Raw genomic sequence first — 15,446 nt, 5'->3', positions numbered from 1 at the left:
GAGGGGAGGGGGTGCCGCTACTGCTCGAAGAGCCAGGTCTCGAGGAGTCTTCTGAAGGCGAGTAGGTCTTAGGTCTGCCGTAGGTGGGTAGGGAGGGTGTTTCTAGTTGGATGCGGGGAACAGCGGTGAGGGCAAGGCTGGCGGGTGGGGGTGTAGAAGCTGAGTCTGCTGTTCAGGTAGGCTGGTCCGGCGTTGTGGAGTGCTTTGTATGCGTGGGTGAGGAGCTTGAAGGTGATCCTCTTGTCGACGGGGAGCCAGTGTAGGTCTCTCAGGTGGGGAGTGATGTGGCTGCGGCGGGGGACGTTGACGAGCAGTCGGGTGGAGGCGTTTTGGATGAGTTGTAGTCGTCGTAGGTGTTTGGCTGGGATTCCTGCGTAGAGTGCGTTGCTGTAGTCCAGCGGGAGGTGGACGCTCTGGGTTCTGGGATGGGTCCAAGATGTTGTTGTCTTCCAGGTGGCGGGCCAGTTGCATGTTGACGATTTTCTCGATGACCTTCGCCGGGAACGGGAGCAGGGAGAAGGGCAGGAAGTTCTTGAGATCCTTGGGGTCCGCCTTGGGCTTCTTGAGTCGGGGCGGTCATGGTGTTGAAGCTGTCATGGATGTCAGCAATCTTGCGTTGGTATCTTACAATTGGGAAAACTTTAAATATAAATGAAATTTTTACATTTTGCAAAAAACATTGTATCTCCCAAAGCAAAGGTATCTGAATGGTATCTGAATGTAGTGAGGTATGATCTTATAAGGAATTGTTTGTATTTTGGTATGATTTTTAAATCCATATTACATTGTACTCTAAACTGAACAGTGTCAAAAAAGAAGCTGTCACTATGTGTGGTGTCCTAAAAAAAAGTTAACATCCTTTATTGTGGAAGTTAGCCTCTTCCGCTATTGAGAGGAATGAATGTAGGGTTAGGTATGTAATGTCTCTGGCTCCACAGTTTAAATGGGGTTGGAATATGATATGTGAAACCCTATTGAAGGAGTTATCACATGCTTAGGCTAAGACTGACAACTACATAGGCATTATTAAGGTTATTGGTGACTTTAATTGGTCATGATGCTGCAGTAGGAACAGCTAGACTCTTTTAGAAGCTCGTCTTGCAGAAAAATCACTACCTAATTATATGTTTTTTTAACTTTGTGGGCACTTACCTAGAAATAGAAATGTGAACCTCCAGCACAACAAATTGAAGTATACAGAGAAATGATTAGGTAAATACGACTTATGAGTCATACGATCTGATGTTCAAATCACAATTAGAAGTATAAAAACAAGAACTAAAGAAAACAAAGTTTTTTTTAATTTGACAATAGACTATAAATAACTAATGGTGTTAAAATAGTATATCCTTATTTACTTAAGATCACTAACATATGTATACACGGATATCAATTAACCAATTAGTCCAACTGTAAAATAAGACATGTTATTAATGCTACTTATATGAGTTTAAGTAATCACATAAACACTTGACTTGACTACAAAATGACTTTCAAAACTTAGATGTAGGCAGTTTTCCATCTATGAATTTACCAAATCTTATAAACACTTTAGTAGGGACAAATACAAGTATTGGCTTTGTAAATTGAGTATTAAAACCTTGGTTCATCTGATTTAGATTTGTCTTATGACACCTAACTTATAGAATTGTTATTTTGAGTTTGACTTGCGGGTGCAGCAAATTAAAACTATTTCTACTACAATTGCTTTCTATGATGTGAGGTCTTCAAATAGGATTTGTGCATCAATTGTACAATTTTTGACACTGGTGTTTAAAAGAATGTACTGAGTTGGATTGGGGTTGGGTGAAAGTAATTCTTAAAGTTACTTTCTGTTTTTTGCAGACATTGTTATTTGATGGGCTGTTGACTAACTTGATATATGTAATTATGGTCTACGCTTTCCAACCACAGATACATCTCCCTTCTACCATACCTGGGAAAGGTCTGAGACAAATTAATCAACTGACACCTAATCAACCACCTAAGCAGCCATCAGCTCCTTAATGCCATGGAGTCTAAATTCAGGCCCAATCACAGTCCAGAAATAGCATTCATTGCTACAATAGACAACATCCACATGATCCTTGATGTAGGAGACACAGCAGCCCTCATTCTCCTGGTCCTCTCTACAGCATTTGTCTGGGTCTCAAACCCTATCTTCATCAGGCTCCTCAACAAGATTGCCATTCAAGGACCTGCTTTCCACTGGATCTGCTCCTAAATGGCTAGAACATAAGCTGTCAGACCGGCACCTTACTTTTTGGAGGCCTGCAAACTTATCTGTGAAGTCCTCTCCTACGCCGACAACACATAACTCTCCTCTTTGGACATGACCCTCAACACAATGAACACGTTCATTGCCTGCATGACCAAAGTCACTAACTGGATGCAAGCTAACTGTTTCAAGCTCAACACCGACAAGATAGTAGTAGTAATCTTTGGTAAGAATCCCTCATGAGAAAAACATGAGAAGGGTGTTCCCTAGATACTATGAGAACAAAATTCTATTTTCACTTTTAACTTGCCCACATAATCACAACAGAAACAAATTTATTCAAAAAAGTTTTTTTAGGTTTATTTTTCATATATATATATAAATCATTTTCATAGAAAACTAATTTCATTTAGACAGTGTAATGACATCTGAAGAACTTTTCTCAATCATATACAAAATTACAATATAAAAACTAGGACACACAATAATAATTAAAGGAGGCACACAGTACATTCACTCGTCTATTCAAGCATACCTATCATACCATCAGATACATGCACAAACATTCCCATACATATCACACCACACAAAAAAGCGCCGACGCGCGTTTCGGACAAGTGCCAATACAGGCTTCCTTCATCCGGGCGCACTTGGAATAGAGCATGCAGACACAATGAATATCGTCTGACAAAAGGTCCTGGGAAGCGGTCCTAGCAACAGCAAAGGTCGATATTCAAAAGGCCCTCAAAACGGGGCCAAGGATATAAATGGGAATCCAGTACATAAATAAGCTTGAAAGGCAGCCAGTGTCCCGGACATCAGAATTTGGAGGATTTGTTGACCATCCGGAAAGGACTCACGGAGGGAACTGAAGTACCCAATGCGGGTCAAGTAAGGAATGAAGCAGTAATGGGTCTAAAGGATGGACTCTCCGATGTTCCAATGAAGCCTGGGGACCAAGCTTCAGGAGGCCAAATTAACGTGTAGATAATCAGGAAACACAATTAGGCAGCCTTGCGATAAAACTCCGAGTCATCCCTCTGAGAACAGGGAAGAAATACCGGGGTGAACGGACTCTGGATAGCAGCTTCAGCAAAATGGACGGCGATGTGTCCTTAGGTAACGAAAAGATTCGCCTGGTCTGGACGCGATCAAAAAGGCGACGTGACTCCCTCTCCCTGCAGCGGCGAGATTCCTAAGAATCCCTCAACATGGGACTCCAACAGGTGGCCAAACAAACTCAAACCCACACCCTCACCAAAGAACTTATGTCAGGAACCTTTCTATAATCATCAGCAGCAAACTGGACATGCCTGCGCAAGGGAATGTTGTCAATGCATCCTGCTTGCACACCCTAAAGATGCTAGGGTACGTCTTCCAATGGCTCTCAAGCAGCACTAGAAAAACTGTAACTCACACCCTAGTCAACAGCAAGTTGGACTATGGGAATGCCCTCTACCCGAGATCTCCAAGCAACTCACTTGAAGACTACAAACCATTCAGAACTCAACAGCCAGACTCATCCTCAACCTCCCACACAGAACTCAAATCACACCACACCTCAGGGAGTTCCACTGGCTCTAGATACACATACGTGCTCAATTAAAATTCCTAAAACACACATTCAAGGCACTACACAACCCAGGCCCCTCCCACCTGAACAGTCGCATCTCCTTCCACCAACCACCTAGACACCTGTGCTCTGCAGCACTCCTTCTCGCACATATCCCACACATACACTGAACCAGTCAAAGAGGACGTGTGTTCTCTTACATCACTACTATAAAGAAGAAAGCCCTCCCACTCAACATCCGAGCCACAGTTGTATTTCCATTTTCGGGCCCACTCTGGTTCTCCCTTGGTTGCATGTGTTAACAACTTAAGGCTGCCCTTTCTTCACACAGTCACACATAATACATTTGTTTTTGTGACTTGATATTATTTAGGAAACACGCTGCATATATTATTTGTTATTCAGTGATTCGTCTTGGGATTTATTCTTAACATTTCATACAAGGTCGAACAACATGCTGTGCTGTTTTTCTGTGCCCGGTTAGCAATATCTTCTAACATTTTTAGACATAGCACGGTAGTACAGCTGCAGGTTTTCGAACACAATAGTTACTATAATAAAAACTGTGTGTCGGCCCCTTGGAGGTTAGAAGAGAAAATTCCAGCAGAGAGACCAGTCTTGGAAATGAGGTGGCAACCTTGCGTAAACTGAGTTTGCACCTAAGATACGGACCACCTAACTACACACACCAGCTATGGGGTTTAATAATTTAACCATATGAAACAGACGGGGCCAGACGGGGAAACAAAGCGCACCGAATTGAAGTGACAAACCACCCATACCCGCGGCCAGAACCCATGTGAACGGAAAAGGGATCAAACCGGAAAGGAAGGACCCTTAAACCAAGAAGTGGCCCTGAATCCCGGTAGAAAGATAAACAGCCCAGCATCCACAAACATAATAATACAAGGAACATTTTGTCTAGAAATTGAGGATTGAAGGTTTAATAAGAAAACAACCCCAGGAACTACAAAGGAATAAAGGAAAGAAAGAAAAAAACTTTAAAACTTAAAGACAGGGTCCTCCATATAGAAAGAAGAGGAAACCTATGACCAGTTCTCGACACATAGGTGCGAAAATACGGGTAATGCTGATTGAAAAGGAGAAGTAACATTAAATTGTCCTGAGGAAGGTGGTTAAAATTATTCATAAACCGCCGAAACGCGTCGACGCCTTACTGCAAGTTAAATTTAGAGTGGTCAACACCCATGAGGGGATCAGGAAATGTTACCAAACCTTTTGTTGAACCAACTGTTTATAAATTAACTGAATATAAGACAGATTTTATTGTCTTGTTACTGTGATTTCTCCTGCACTATTGTATGTTTCGTCGTACTATTATTTTGTTTTATTGATTTGTTGTATAGATAACTGTGTATTTAAATATGTGTTTTTAAACCTTTTTTAATAAACAACATATATATATAATCATATATATATATATTTTCTAAAAAAATATTTCGGATAACCTAATCTTTTTGTGAAATTTTAACTGTAGAGCATCAGGATGTATGACTGAAATTGAATGATTCATGACTAAGTGTGGTGAGAGGACCTTATGATATAAATCTTCATACCCTAAGGGATAAATTTGTGTTTACTGAACGTTCAATGATAATCGCAGAGTTCACTAATATATCTTTATGCTCACTTATTGAGGGTAGGATTAGATAGATATATTAGTTGCCATGGTTGCGTTTTTCACAGTTTAAAGCCTGTTAGCAATGTTAGTTACTTTCCTCAGTTGTTTCTGTTTACTAATCACAGCAAACCTGCTTCAAGATAGACTAAGATAGTTTCAATAAACATATCATAAACTTCCCTCATGTCTTTTTTCTGTTTACTATGGACATGTATGAGTGAGAGTGAAAGGTGATGATCTGTTTCCACGGTTGCCGTGGGGACTAGAAGCTCATGTTCTAGGTTTTCCAAAATCACCTGTTACTCTGGAAGGTTAGGAGTTCAGGTGAGGCCCTGTGAGCTAGTCAGATTTGGGCCTACCTTCTGACATCTTGTTCTCCCAAGGTAAAGTTCTGTTTCCAAGGAGAATCCCTGCAACCCCACCTCCTCTCTTCTTCAATTCCACAATAAGCTGAATACCTGGCTTGTTAATTAAATAATGCACAAAAGGCAGGGCTAGTCACACACACCTGCTCAGTGCCAGGATACCCTTGTGGTTGATCATGTGCTTTATAAATACACATAATATCACAGTGGTGGCTCCTTTGTTTTGAGCTGCTTTACCTGAGACACCTGCAATGCTCCATCTTTCATGCTCATAATTGGCAAACTAAAAGCACATCTATTTTAACACAAGGACGTGCACTGTATTGTTGCAACCACAAACAAGTGTGCTAGTTCTGACGTTCTTTTACAGAAACCATGTTCTTACTGTATATTTAACAACTGTTTCCTTCACTATGACACAATCTGGGCCAGTCAATGTCGTCTTGATCCCCTCACCCAATTAAGGTGTGCAGTGAGCACTGTGCAACTAAAAGAACATCAATATTACTGTGTAAACATGCCTCTCTCTGCAGTGTGGTCCTTCGTCAGGCCCTGTGCTGGAACCTTGCATGCTATAAGCGTGCTGTACATGGGGAAAGGCGATGTGAAAGCATCTATTTTTCTTTATTCGAATCCCTTTTGGTGCCTGACTGAATCATGTTAACCTCCAGCAGGTGAACCTGTTTCTTTCAAACCAAGTTAAAGGTCGCTGCTCTGAGCCTGCAACTATCAGACTAGTTCTCGGAAATGGTTTTGAACTTCCAGAATAGCTGTATGCATGTCAAGTTTGCCTCTGATCATCCCGTCATTCATGACGTTATTGCCTCACGTCTGCTCACAGTAACGATGCCTTTCATGAGTTCAAGGGCATTTGCCACTGGTATGTTCAGAGTGCAGTTGCCTGCCTGGCTTCTCTTTTCAGACGACTTTTTGAGTCGAATGTACAGTTTATCCTTTTAAAACTGCCAGGTTTTTTTCTAACAGAATGTCTCTGAATTTCCACGCGCTTTCTAACATGCACACTGATTGTTAAATGACTTTGGTTGATGGTGCTAATTCTCTGAGATGTTTGTTTAGAGCTACAAGGCAATATAATATACTTGGGTGCCAAAGTTACATACTTTATACACAGGGACATCTTAAGAATTTTGAGGGCCACGGGCCAAGCCTAATGTATGGGCCCCTGCTCTGAATGTATAAGCCGGACTGGGAACAGAAACCGGCCCTCGCAAAATGCTCAGCTGACTCCCCTGGTGTGAGGGGGAGTGCAGCTGAGCAGTTTGAGAGGACCGGTTTCGGCCTATTTTGTTAAAAGAGGCCGATATTACAGACCCCCTGTAACAATAACCGCCCCCAGGGGCCCAAAACCGGCCCCCACCCTAGTGGCCTACCAGGGAAATGCCCAGTGCCCGTTATGCCCAGTCTGGCCCTAGAGGTAGAGGTAGAAAGGTAGAGAGGTAGAGGTAGAGAGGTAGAGGTAGACTAGAGAGTAAAGAGTAGAGAGAGAGAGGTAGAGAGGCAGAGAGTAGAGAGGGTAGAGAGGTCGCGGTAGAGGTAGAGAGATAGAGAGGTAGTGTGGTAGAGAGTCTGGCCCTAGAGGTAGAGGTAGAAAGGTAGAGAGGTAGAGGTAGAGAGGTAGAGGTAGAGGTAGAGAGTAAAGAGTAGAGAGAGAGAGAGGTAGAGAGGCAGAGAGTAGAGAGGGTAGAGAGGTCGCGGTAGAGGTAGAGAGATAGAGAGGTAGTGTGGTAGAGAGATAGAGAGTTAGTGAGAGAGGTAGAGAGTAGAGAGTAGTAGAGAGAAAGAGGTAGAGCGAGAGGTGGCGTGAGAGGTAGAGAGAGGTAAGAGGTAGAGAGAGGTAAGAGGTAGAGTAGAGAGTGAGTAGTAGAGAGTAGAGAGTGAGTCTAGTAGAGAGTGAGTAGTAGAGAGTAGAGACTGAGTAGTAGAGAGTAGAGAGTGAGTAATAGAGAGTAGAGTGAGTAGTAAGGAGTAGTAGAGAGTGAGTAGTAGAGTGAGTAGTAGAGAGTGAGTAGTAGAGAGCGATTAGTAGAGTAGAGAGGAGTAGAGATTGAGTAGTAGAGAGTAGTAGAGAGTGAGTAGTAGAGTGAGCAGTAGAGAGTAGTAGAGAGTGATTAGTAGAGTAGAGATTAGTAGAGAGTGAGTAGTAGAGAGTGATTAGTAGAGTGGAGAGTAGTAGAGAGTAAGTAGTAGCGAGTGAGTAGTAGAGCATGAGGAGAGAGTAGAGTAGTAGAGCGTAGTAGACAGTGAGTAGTAGAGAGTGATTAGTAGAGAGTAGAGAGTAGTAGAGAGGGAGTGATAGAGAGGGAGTATACAGTAGTAGAGAGTAGTAGAGAGTGAGTAGTAGAGAATGAGTAGACTATAGTAGAGAGTGAGTAGTAGAGAGTGAGTAGAGAGTGAGTAGAGAGTAGGAGAAAGTGAGTAGTAGAGAGTAGTTGAGAATGAGTAGAGTGGAGTAGTAGAGAGTGAGTAGTAGAGAGTGAGTAGTAGAGAGTAGTACAGAGTGAGTAGTAGAGAGTGAATAGAGAGTAGGAGAGAGTGAGTAGTAGAGCGTGAGTAGTAGAGAGTAGTAGAGAATCAGTAGTGTAGTAGAGAGTGAGTAGTAGAAAGTGAGTTGTAGAGAGTTGTACAGAATGAGTAGTAGAGAGTGAGTATAGAGTGTCAAGATGACTACTTCTATCTTGTCTGTGTTGAGGCAGTTGGTTTTCCTCCATGTGGCGACTTTGAACATGCAGGTGGATAAGTTGGTTCTGGTATTCAATGTTTTGACAGAGTGGGAGAGGATGAGCTGCATGTATTCATCGTACAATATAACATTGGATTTGTGGGAGTGAATTATGCTAGTGAGTGCAGCCTCGTAGGTGTGGAACAACGTGGGATTGAGCGAGAATCCATGTGGAACTCTACAGATGACTTTGGTGGTGGCCAAGCTGAAAGGAATCAGCTGACCAACTAGGTGTAGTCTGTGAGGAAAGAGCAGATAAATTGGTTCGGTGTCTAGTAAGCATGGGCGGATTTTGCAGATCCACGATTCACGGATTTGCGTATTCACGGATCGTGGATCTGCAAAATCAGCGTATTTGCGGATTAACGGATTTGCGGATTTGGGGCGGGGCTTCCATGCGAGTGCACATGCCTCTTGTGTGTATAAAAGGTCAGAGACCGATCAGAGCAGCGGATGAAGAAGATACAGAAGCTCCTAGCCACAGGAACAGCACGAGGATTGCGCTCGTGAAAGTCAAGGATGCAAAGGCCTCTGTCCAGCATCACAGCCGATTTTCGATGGTATATTTGGGAAGAGGGCACATCTGCCCAGCCTTGACAACGCTCACGATTGTTTTTTGGGCCGATGAATGAGTCACTGAATTTAAGCTTCAACTTGGGCACATGCTTAAATGATATCTGTAAGTGCTTCCGGTTGAGGTTTAATTTTTGTGCCAGGACCATTGTGCCAGAATGAACCCTGCCCTTCATATTTATTCAAGAAGACGCCACCGTTTTGTGCCATACCTCGTTGGCTAAATGTATAGTGCTTTCACTACACTACACTACAGCTGCCTAAAGTGCCAGAGAGTTGTCTACAGCGACCAGGTGTGTGTTACTATGCAATAGCGCCGAAGGGCGCAGGGGTCCCTTGAGTGAGCTATAAAAGCTCCTGGCCACAGGAACAGCACGAGGATTGCGCTCGTGAAAGTCAAGGATGCAAAGGCCTCTGTCCAGCATCACAGCCGATTTTCGATGGTATATTTGGGAAGAGGGCACAGCTGCCCAGCCTTGACAATGCTCACGATTGTTTTTTGGGCCGATGAATGAGTCACTGAATTTAAGCTTCAACTAGGGCACATGCTTAAATGATATCTGTAAGTGCTTCCGGTTGAGATTTAATTTTTGTGCCAGGACCATCGTGCCAGAATGAACCCTGCACTTCATATTTATTCAAGAAGACGCCACCGTTTTGTGCCATACCTCGTTGGCTAAATGTATAGTGCTTTCACTACACTACAGCTGCCTAAAGTGCCAGAGAGTTGTCTACAGCGACCAGGTGTGTGTTACTATGCAATAGCGCCGAAGGGCGCAGGGGTCCCTTGAGTGAGCTATAAAAGCTCCTGGCCACAGGAACAGCACGAGGATTGCGCTTGTGACAGTCAAGGATGCAAAGGCCTCTGTCCAGTATCACAGCCGATTTTCGATGGTATATTTGGGAAGAGGGCACAGCTGCCTGGCCTGTTAACTTTTTTACGATGGCGCCGGCAAGCTGCCAGCGCCATCCTAAAATAGTTACTAAATTAGCTTCAACAGGAAGCTCGAATAGATAAAATAAAGCAGATGCACTTGCTTGATTTTATCTATTAGTGCTTCCTGTTGAAGCTAATTTAGTAACTATTTTACGATGGCGCTGGCAGCTTGCCGGCGCCATCGTAAAATAGTTACAACAACAGGCCAAGAAGGCTTGAACTTTTGGCCTCGGAATCCGCTGCTCGCGGATTGCGAATTTTCGGTAAATTCGCAAGAGTTCGCGTATCGCGGATTTACCGAAAATTCGCAAAATCCGCGAGCGTAGCGGATTTTGCGCTCATGCTTAGTGTCTAGGATTGCTAGCATCATGTAGATGCTGAATGCAGTTGTGGTGGGAGACGGTAATGAAGTCAGCAGATAAATACAGAAGGATAAGTGTAGCAGTGTCTTCTTTGTCCATGATCAGTCAGATGCCATTTGCGGTGACAATGCTGGTGGTTTCAGTGTTGTGGTTGAGTCTGAAGCCGGATTGTAGTGTCTGGCTAGATACTTGTTCATTATCTTCTCCGTGACTTTCTTTGGGAAGAGTAGCAGGGAGATGGTCTATTGTTTTATGGTTTGCTGAGGCTTTCTTTAGGAGAGGAAAAACTGTAGAGTGTTTCAAGCTTTCCAGGAATGTGGCTGTGTTGATAGTCATTTAGGATCGGGGTGAGGGCTGTCCAGTCCTTTAGTGATACATGATGAGGAAAGGGGTCCAATGGTGCCCTGAGTATGTGGCGGGCATGGTCACTGTGGTTTCTAGAATGGTGATGGTGGGCCAGGTGGTCAGGGTGTCCCGGTGTTCATTGAAAGTGGCGGGTACGGTGGATTTGAGGGTGTAGGGATCCGGTCAGGAAGAGCAGGTGTGGAGTGTGGTAATGCAGCAGGTCCCAGATTTTGGTGGCGTGTTTGGGGAGAGTATGTTTTTTTAGGTAGGGCAGGATAGCGATAGGTGGGTCAGGGAGAGATGGGGGTTGGGTGAGTGTGAGGTGTGTTGTGTGTGGTGTAGGCGGGTGGTGTGGTGTGAGGGTGCAGGAGAAATTGCAGGTGGATCAGGAGAAGGCACTTTCAGCATTGACTGGTGACACTAGATAGCAGCACTTGCAGCTGGGTCTGCGGTTCAGAACGAAAAGGGAGGCAGAGGAGCATCAGTGGTGGGTAAGAGGAAGACCAGGGATCTTTTGCTGGGTGCTCGCAGGACACAAAATCGGGTTTGCTTTTGGCATGCCAGTGATGCATCCAGGCTGCAGTCTCCATTAAGGCAGACTCCATTAAGGGACTTTTTTAGGTTTAGTTGTGGGTGGGGTAGTTGTTAGTCTCTCAGTGCCAGGACACCTTGTAGGTATTTGCATGATTCTAAACTCCTAACATAAATTAACATAAGTAAGAGCTGGAAAGTTTTGGGGTGCTGGGCGGGGCTAAGTGAGCAGCAATAGGGGGCTCAGTGCAGAGGAGGAGGCAGGAAAGGGCCACTTTGGTGGGAGAAGGGCACTAAAGGAGCGCATAGAGCAGGAAAAAGGAAGATGAGAAAAAGGCAAAAGAACACTTGAGAGTGCCAAACTCCAAAACAATGTGCAAAAAGGCCTGAGGCTAAAAGACCCCAAAGGATTGAGTGAAAAAGATTAATAGAAAGGTTAAAGAATGAAAGGGGAAGGTCCAGTAAAGGGGGCAAACAATGAATGAGAATGAGTCATAGATGCCTAGAAAAGCATCAGCGAAAGAATGAGAAAAGCACAGAAAAGTGGCAGAGGGAGAATTGCACATAAAAAGCAGCAAGGAATAAATTATAAAGAAGGAGAAATGCACAAGAAGCAGCAAGAAAAGAGTGAGAAGTGCTCAAGAAATTGTCAGAGAATATAGAGAAAGGAAAGAGAAAAAGCCCCGAAAACGGAAAAGGTCAAAGGGCAAAGAGGCAGAGAGGTGAGATGGGAGAAAGACCAGACGGATAAGAGACAGAGCGATGGAAGGTCAACAAGAGAGAGAGAGGAGGTTGAGATGGGGAGCCACGTGATAGCAATGGATCTGTGGCTGAAAGGGCTGTACTTGGTTGTAAGGGCATAGGCGCAAGGCAGGGGCCAAGACGTACTGAATTTGGAGTAAGAGGTCTGCTACCAATGTAGGCTTCATCACCAGTGTTCCCAAATAGTCACAATTCAATTATCATACCACTAATGTTTATCAGAGAGGCAAACTGTGACTTTTTGTGAACACTTTGTGTGTATTGCATGCGAATTGAAAAACTAACACAGAAACAGGGGGAATGGTCAGAGTACAGTGCAAACACTGCACTACACCAGCCTCTTTGTACTATAACTTTAAAAGGGCCACTTTTTGTGGACAATGAGTTAGTTTGATACAGTTTACACATTTTTTCACAGTTGTTGACATTGATGGGTTCTTTTAGTGAAGCTTTTTCACATTTGTTGATGCTTGAGGCTGACTGTCTTTTTTGTGAACTACAAAGTGCTATTCGGGTTGCTATTAACTCGACATTTTGCAAAAAGATCTGCAATGTAACCAAATTCAAATTTTGTTATGCATCTCCTTTTTAGGTTTCACCTGCATAGCGTTTGTGCTGTGCTTGTGAAATGTATTGTATTTAATATCAATCTTAAAAGGGGCTTACATCCCACCCTTGCTTTTCATTGGTTCTTAAGCTTTGCCACTTACTTTTCCTCTGTTTTTATTGGCTCTAGCATACTATTTTCTGTCTATCTCTTATCAGTTTCCTGTGGCCCAAGTACTATTTTTATTGACTTTTGTGGAACTTATTTTTATGTTTTGCCTGCACCGTGCTTGTCTTTTAACCCTAAGACTTCCAGCATAGAACAATGCTCTTGTACCCATATCCAGTAAAGAACGACACAATTTCAGTTCACAAAAACACACATTTCTTTAAAACCTTTCCAAAAATGTTCTCATGCATATCCGAAAGCTTTCAGTAAAGTCCCTTGAGATCTCTGAAATGTGTGCACCCTTGATCCCCCTGCATTATTCAAACTCCAAAGCTTGGTGACCACCTACCTGCCCAGAGTGTAAAAACAGAGGCGCTTTGCAGTATCAAGCTGCTGCACTGTAGAAACCACCCTCGTTGTGGCACCCCGTCCTTCTGCAATCATGTCACTACGCTGCCGCACCTCACATAACCCCCTCAATGTGGCCCCCTCAAACCCCTCACATTGTGGCCTCACTTTCGTCTGAAATAACGGCTATGTCACTTTGCTGCTGCACTTCACAAAACCCCCTCAAGGCGTTACCCTTCAAACCTCCCTCAGTTCATCCCCCCTTCCATCTGCAATCATGGCTGGGTCACTTTGCCGTCACACCTCGCAAAGGGAGACAGCGTTTACAACACTGGCAATACCAGGCAGGTACATGACAATGCGGTCGTTAAAATGCATGCCTTTACATCGCAAGGTGTTTCAACGACTTGCGTTAGGTGGCGTGCAACACCAGGTAATGTGTTAGATTTTTAATCCAACACCTTCCCTGCTGTTGCGCTAACTGGAGTAGGAATAGTTATTTATACTATTCCTAATTCCAGCGCGCCACCTAGCGCAAGTCCTTGAAATGACTTGCGATGCAATGCCACGTGTGGTAACAACGCAGTCGTTGTAACAACCGCGTTGTTACCTACCACGTGGCAAAAGCACACGTAACGTGCTACATTCCCTCAAAAAAAAACCTTAACGTGGCCCCCCTCAAATATGGAACTGTGATCTACGGCTGCTGGTGGTGACTACTGCAAAGCCCCAAACATTAAATAAATAGAAGGTGAGATGGCAGTGTGGCTTATTTATCGTGGGGCATATTATCAACAACTAGCGATATCTATCGCTAAATAAGCTTAGCGACAATTTTTCTATCGCCGGATTTTATCGCAGAGATAACGTGCTATTAGCAACGTTTATCTCAAATGCGATAAAATATCCAGCGATAGCTGCTTAAAGCGTGAATATTGCTGGAAATGCAGCAATATTCAGGCATTAACGCCAATAGGGTCTTAACCTGTATATCCAACTCCCATTGGATATACAGGTTAAGAAGTGGTCTGAGCAGGCCTTAGTTTTCAGCGATATTCGCGCTTAGCGCAAATATTTTCATTGCTACGTCTGCGTTGATAATAGGCGATAGCGATGTTAGCGACTGCTTTCAGTCGCTAACAGGTTGGGTATGCCCAATTTGCATGTCATTAGCGATAAATATCACTGACATTCAAAGTGGGCCCCAAACCGATCGCTATCGCCTACAAACTGTTGCTAACTGCTGTTAGCGACAGCTTGCTAATAGGGCGATGAAATTATCGCTGCTTCTCGGCCAAAAACGGCCGCAAAAGCGGCGATAATTTTATATCGCCCGCCTTGTTAATATGCCCCCTTGTCCTTGTTGGTTTTCTGCAATTGACTTTTAAAAGCCCGGCCTATTGCTGGTTGCAGCATGTCAAAGGTTCACTGTAAAGGAAACAGTAGTGGCTGCATCCGTGCCTGAACACAATGCCCATGTAAACAAAGATGCACCCTTGTCATCAGACAGAAATAAAGTTACTGCGTGACCCTGACACCGAGCACAGCTACTGTTTTATAAAAGCAAACAGTGCAATCACAGCCAGCAGATACAGTACCTAAAAACACATGATTTAAACTGCACCTTTTCCATCTTGGTCACAGTTTACATTTTTTCTAGAAGGGGGTTTAGTCATACATGGGATTCTGTGACTGACACGTCACCACCATCAACCTCTTCAAGCTCACTCCTTCCGAACCTGTCACGAAAGAAACACTGCAAGATGATGATGAAGAAGCATGCATTAATTACACAGAATGCCCTAATCATTGAGTGGCAAGTTCCTTATTGAAAATTGCAGTTCTTTTAATTGTAACTTTTTATGGGACAGCCAGATGTCGTTCATCCGCTACACCAGAAAGGGCATCAGAATTGTAATTAAATCAGGTTGTGAAATCGAGACTGTGGCGTTCAGGCTTTCATCGTTTCAAGCTACTCTTCTTTCCAACATGTGGCTATACGGTTTATACCCTTCATTAGAAGGGAGTTGGGGTGCAGGGGCTATTTCACTGAATTGAACTTTGAGGACCTTACGCATTCTAAAAAGAAGTTGGATGACTATAAAATGTCTACAGAAAAATCTTTCATATTTTTTCCTGTGTCTTATTTATTTGTTTGTTTTGTGTAATTGAGTATTGTCGAGTCTGAACACTATCCACATGCAAAGAAAGGTGCACCCTTGTCTAGAAGTGGATTATATGTTGCTGTTATCAATCACCTTTACTATTACCAAAGTACTGCAACCTAATATGTTTCCAATATGGGTTTGCGCTGCTGTAGACCATTGACAAAACC

General features: G+C 43.6%; 1 protein-coding gene across 1 annotated transcript in view; it reads right to left on the bottom strand.

The window, feature by feature from the left end:
• The window catches only part of SCN4A (sodium voltage-gated channel alpha subunit 4), a 1,457,305-nt gene that overhangs the window by 789,499 nt on the left and 652,360 nt on the right, over positions 1-15,446 (bottom strand). The window lies entirely within an intron of this gene.

Source organism: Lissotriton helveticus, chromosome 5_1 (assembly GCF_964261635.1).
Source record: "Lissotriton helveticus chromosome 5_1, aLisHel1.1, whole genome shotgun sequence".
Taxonomy (NCBI): Eukaryota; Metazoa; Chordata; class Amphibia; order Caudata; family Salamandridae; genus Lissotriton; species Lissotriton helveticus.
This window is presented reverse-complemented; position numbering and strand designations above follow the sequence as displayed.